This window comes from Phyllostomus hastatus, unplaced genomic scaffold (genome assembly GCF_019186645.2).
Source record: "Phyllostomus hastatus isolate PE091 unplaced genomic scaffold, TTU_PhHast_1.1 phas_scaffold_1066, whole genome shotgun sequence".
NCBI classification, from domain to species: domain Eukaryota; kingdom Metazoa; phylum Chordata; class Mammalia; order Chiroptera; family Phyllostomidae; genus Phyllostomus; species Phyllostomus hastatus.
This window is the reverse complement of record NW_025334004.1, coordinates 15340635-15346976: the sequence shown is the minus strand read 5'-3', so window position 1 is coordinate 15346976 and position 6342 is coordinate 15340635.

Sequence of the window (6342 nt, the reverse complement as noted above, 5' to 3'; positions counted from 1 at the left end):
AAACCTGACAAGCTTAGCCCACCTGGCAGGCCTTGCAAACCCAGACCAAAGTGGTCTGAACATAAAAATTCCTAGCTAAAAGCAGGTCATGGTGGGTAGTCACAGGGTAGGCTTTGACAAAAGTCCATTTTTATCTTTGAAATTGTCTGTTGTCTTTGTGCATCTAAGATAACATACCTTTGAAATGTCCGAGTAATTTTCTTTTTCAGACCCCTCAAAGGCTCAACCACTGGCACCAAAGCAGGAGACAGATCACACATCATTATCTTGTTGTCTGCATACCATCTCTGTGATTTGCTGTTAATGTTCATTATTAACTGTCCTGTACCCACCAATGTAAAAGAAGTATGTGTCACTTTGTTTTACTTTTTACCCAGTCTCAGAAATTTCCCTGCTTTGCTTTCTCCTGCCTCCCTAATCTACCACCAGTGAATTTCACGTAACCCTCCGTATATCTCCTTCTTTGATGCTAATAAGCTGCAAAACTGCCATTCTCGGGAGCATTTTCTCAATCGATTGAGATTTTGCTTCCCGGCAATTGTCATCAGTTTGGCTCAAACTCTTGATAAGACTTTTTTTTTAGGCTGGACACTCTTTCTTTGACAATGGTCTGAGACATGGATATAACTTTTTATCTTTTTCAAAAGTGTCTCAAAAAGTCTCACAACCTCCTCAAGTTTGGCAGTTCACTAAAAGTATTCACAAGACTCAATTGCAGGGCCTAACTGGGCAGCTCAGCTGCTTAGAGTGTTGTCCCCATTCGCCAAGGTTGCAGGTTCAGTCTCCTGTCAGGGCACACACAAGAAGCAACCAATGAATGCACCAATAAGCAGAACAACAAATTAATCAATCTCTCTCTCCCTCTCTCTCTCACAAAATCAATAAATTTAAAAAAAAACCCTCAATTGCAGTGCTGACTTCTATAGCGCATATACTAAAATTGGAAGACTCAATTGCAGTTTGCACTCAAGGCTAAGGTTGATTACAGCAAAAGATTCAGCTCCAAAGCAGAAGGAAAAAGGTGAACATTGGCCGAGTCCAGAGAGGCCAACAGTGGCTCTGCACCTTTTTTCATCCACACAGGACATATTTTCTCTCCAGCATCAGACTACAGAGACACACATGGTGTGTCTCTGCCCAGAAAATCTTGTTTGAGTTTTAGGATCTGTGTCTTTGAGGGAGGGGAGGACTGGTCATATGGGAGGCATATTCTGCTACACAGCAAACCATGTCAACCTAAGTTCAGGTCCCCAACAGTGAAGTCAGGTACATGCAAATCATTAGTCTTGATGTTTGTGCAAAGCAGTCTGACAAGCTGGGACGGCATGGTTCATTGCCTCAGGTGTACATAGCAAAATCATCAATCACTGACAAAACATTCTAAGGGCCCTATTCCCAGGGGTTGACCAAGGGTCAATCACAGTTTTTGGTTCCCTTGAAGACAAGAAGGAAAAAGCAACCAGACCTGCTATTTTAACTCTTTTTTCCCCCCACAAAATGACTAACCAATTTTCCTAAGCACCTTTATGAAAGGTGCTACCTTTGCCTCAGTGATTTGAGATGCCACTTTTATCATATATTGAAGTTTTATATGTAGTTGGAACTATTTCTGGATTTTCTATTCAATTGCTGGTTTTTCTGTTTTTTCATGCAGTAGTACACACAGTGTTTTCATTTAAAGGCTTTTTTTGTATATGTAATGTTTGTAGAGCTTTCTATCCCTGTAGATTGTCTTTTCTAGTGTTTTCCTGGCTATTCTTGAATGTTTATTTTTCAATATGAAATTTAGTATCAATATGTCTGTTTCCATGAAGAAGCATGTTTCCATCTGGCTTTTTTCCTTTGATTCCGTAAAGGAAATAAAAAAAATTCTTTGTTTTCCAACTTTTAAACAAACACTGCTTTTTCTAGAAAAATAAAACACATTACAGAAAGAATGACAAAGAAAAACCACATTAATCTGAATAGCTAAAATAATTATTGATACCATTTTATTACTGTTTCTTATACTATTATAAATATATTTATTTCCTTTGTCCAGAGAGGCCAACAGTGGCTCTGCACCTTTTTTCATCCACAGTCTTCATAGTCATTTTTAATGACTGTATAATATTCCAACAGGGAGTTGGTCACAATTTTTTCAGGACCTACTTATTTCTATACTGAAGAATGTTTAAGTTATGCTCAAATCTTGGCTCCTGTAAGTCATGCTAAATAATGCTTGCTTATTTATTTATTTATTTATTCACTTATTCATTTATTTGGGATAGAGACTCCCAGAGTGAAATTGCTATAAGGAAAAAGGTTTGTAAATTGCTTCCTTTAAGGTCGTACTAATTAAATTGTCACCATCAATAAAAGGGTCTATTTTCACTGCACCCTTATTTTCATTGTATACCATGGCTTAGAATAAGATAACTTGCCCAACCCTGGCTGGTGTGGCTCATTGGATTGAGTACTGCCCTATGCAGCAAAATGTCACCCGTGTGACTCCCTGTCAGGACACATGGGTGGGTTGCAGGCCAGGGCCCCAATTGGGGACATGCAAGAGGTAACCGATCCATGTTATCTCTTGTGAATCCATGTTTCTCCCTCGCTTCCCCTCTCTACAAAAATAAATAAAATCTTTTAAAGATGAAATAAAATAACTTGTCCATTTTAACATGTGACCAAAATGTAAATGTTTATACCTTGTGACCCACAAATTTCACTGTTAGGGTTATGGAAATAACCATCTGGTGTGGCCCGTTCAAGGATGTCCACTGAAGAACACGGCTGTGTAATACCAGGTACCTTATAAGCATAAGTATGTCCAAGTCCATGCAGGGGGTGAGTATGCAGAAGGATTCTGTATTTTACTGTATACATTTCTGTGTTGAGTGAGCATATATTTTTAATTGAGGTAATATATATAACATGAAATTTACCATTTTAACCATTTTATGTGTATGTACAGGGCAGTGGCATTTAGTACATTCACACTGTTGTATAACCATCTCCAAGGCTGTTTGCATCTTCCCCAAATGAAATTCCACACCAAGTAAATGACAACTCCCTTTCTTCCCTCCTCCTCAGGCCCTAGAAATGACCCTTCTACTTTGGAAGTAGTCTCTGGAAATTTGACTTCTCTAGGTGGAGTAGTGGAGTTATACAGTATTTGTCCTTTTGTGCCTGGCTTATTTCACTTGGCATAATGTCCTCAAGGTTCACCTATGTTTTAGTGTGTAGCATGTTGAAGCAATGTTTAAAAGGCAGTCCTTTCTTTTTTAAGCTGAATAATATCCCACTGTATGCATGTATCACATTTTTCTCCCACCATCCATCAATGGACACATGGGTTGCTTCCACCTTTAGGTTATTACGGACAATGCTGTTGTGACTATGGGTGTACAGACATCTTTGCCAGATCCTATGTTCAGTGATTTTGGGTGTGCAGTTACAAGTAGAATTGCTCTACTCATCTGACCCTTTTCTTCTTTCTCTGCATTTCTCTGCTTAAAATCTGGGTCAGATTTTATTTTTAATGGAAAAGAAATGAGTATATTCATCCACTTCCTTTAATCAGATTTAGTATGGTTCTTATAAATCTCTCTAATGGAATTCTCAAAGGAGACCATTTTTGGATGAGGTATTTGAGAAGACAAAGGAAAATACATTTTAAAGCCCTGGCTGGCGTAGCTCTGTGGATTGAGTGCGGGCTGCGAACCAAAGTGTCGCAGGTTTGATTCCCAGTCAGGCTACATGCCTGGGTTGCAGGCCATGACCCCCAGCAACCGCACATTGATGTTTCTCTCTCTCTTTCTCCCTCCTTTCCATCTCTAAAAATAAATAAAAATAAAATCTTTTTAAAAATACATTTTAGTTTGGGAACTGTACCATGTTGCTTAAAACCTTTGGATCTGACTTGTTTAGAAGGAATTCGAAGTTTGATTTTTGTTCACAAAATCAATTTGTTGTATAGCATCAGAAGACATGATTTGTAGCACTCAAGAAGGAAAACAGAATGTTAGATCAGCAGCCATGTGACCTTGGGAATCAAGACAAAGCTATGAGTTTCAGGAACCCTCATTATGTTAGCAAATAATAAAAATAAATAGATATAATATAAATAATAATATCTAGAAATCAGCCCTGGCTGGTGTGGCTCAGTAAATTGAGTGCAGGTCTGCAAAGCAAAGGGTCAACAGTTCAATTCCCAGTCAGGGCACATGCCTGGGTCGTGGGCCAGGTCCCCAGTGGGGTGCACACAAGAGACAACCACACATGGATATTTCTGTCCCTCTCTCTCTCCCTTCACCTCTCTCTAAAAAATAAATAAATAAAAATCTTAAAAACAAAATAGTATCTGGAAATCAAAATTAGACCTTGATTGAAATATGTATTTTGGGTCAGAAGTGTACTAGTAATTATATAGCATATTCATTTGATGATTTCAAATTGTTTTAGTAACACTTTTTGAAATGAATATTGATAACATAAAATTCTCTGTGTTTTAATCTGATTTTAAAAATTTAAGCCTTTGGCCCTGGCTGGTGTAGTTCAGTGGATTGAATGCCAGCCTACAAACCAAAGGGTCTCCTGTTCAATTCCCAGTCAGGGCAAATGCCTTGGTTGCGGGGCAGGTCCCCAGTAGAGGGCTCTCGAGAGGCAACTATGCATTGATGTTTCTCTCATTCTCTTCCCCTCTGTAAAAGTAAGTAAACAAAATATATTAAAAAATAATGTCTTTGGCAAATTATTTATTTATAACCAAAGAGTACCCCAAGTCTCAAAGAGCATTTCTGGGTTTTTGATTCTGCAACCAATCCCACCATATTGGTCATGGATCTGTTTTAAAAATGTGGTACCCAGAGGGGAGGGGACAAAGGGGGAAAATTGGGACAACTATAATAGCATAAACAATTAAAATATTTATTTATTTTTGAAATTTTTACAAAAGATTTTATTTATTTATTTTTACAGAGGGGAAGGAAAGGAGAAAGAGAGGGAGAGAAACATCAATGTGTGGTTGCCTCTCACGCACCCCGAACTGGGGACCTGTTCCGAAACCCAGGCATGTGCCCTGACTGGGAATCAAACTGGCGACCCTTTGGTTCACAGGCCAGTGCTCAATCCACTCAGCCATACCAACCAGGGTAAAAATATTTTTTTATATGTGGTGCTCAGAGACCCATTATTTTTCACAGTCAACCAATCTGTGCTATCTCCTCTTATTTTATATTCACTAATAAAGAGATAGTGAATTGGTGTGTGAACTTTATATAATAATTTTTAGATATGACTTTGTTTGAAATATCAAAACAGCTCCCCCACCCCAAATAACTTCACTACTGTTGTTTCTCCTGTTCTACAGCATCTCTCTCAGTCTAATCATGATACGTGGGGTACAATTACTAGTTGTGCTAGATCCACTTTTGCTGTTTTGCCTTCTAATAAGTTAGCATCCAGGGTGAAAGTGAAGGTCTGCCTCAATCTAGGGAATGACTCAATTCGGGTGCCTTGTCAAAATGTAAAAATCCCTGGCAAGTTCCCAAAAATATAACCTGAATATTGCAACATGCGTGGATCTCAATGGAGATACAAGAAATTATCATTTTATAAAAGAGATACATGCTGGAAGGCCTCACATACTGCCTCACAAACATCACGTAATTAAACCATCTACCATATGTATCAGTCGGAGTTCCACCAGAGAGGATAACCAGTAGTATTTATGCAAGGAATTGTCTTACACAGTTGTGCGGGCTTGTTGGCAGGTCTGCCATCTGTAGGGCAGGCCTACAAGCTGGAAACTCTTGGGCAAGAACTGATGCTGCGGTCCACAGGGGGAATCTCTTTATTTCCCAGCAAAATCTCAGTTTTGCTTCTAAGGCCTTTCAACTGATTGGATGAGTTCTGCTCAAGTTACAGAGGATAATATCTTTTACTAAAAGTCAATTGATTGCAGATGTCAATCACATCTACAAGATACCTTCACAGCAGCACCCAGTAAGTGTGTGATTGAATGTAGCCAAGTTAACACTGAAAACTAGCCATCACAACACAGAAGTGACAAAGCCTGATGGTGTTTCTGTTCACTGAGTAAACTGTCACTACCCAGTGGCAGTAATGAAAGTTCATAGTTCACTTAGCTCACCAGCTTTGAAAATATGCAATTCTAGATTTTGTTTAAAAAAATGGGAGGCCTGGCTGGCTCAGTCCTCAGTGGATTGAGCGCGGGCTGCGAACCAAAGTGTTGCAGGGTCGATTCCCAGTCAGGGTACATGCCTGGGTTGCAGGCCATGACCCCCAGCAACCACACGTTGATGTTTCTCTCTCTGTCTCCCTCTCTCTCTTTCTCCC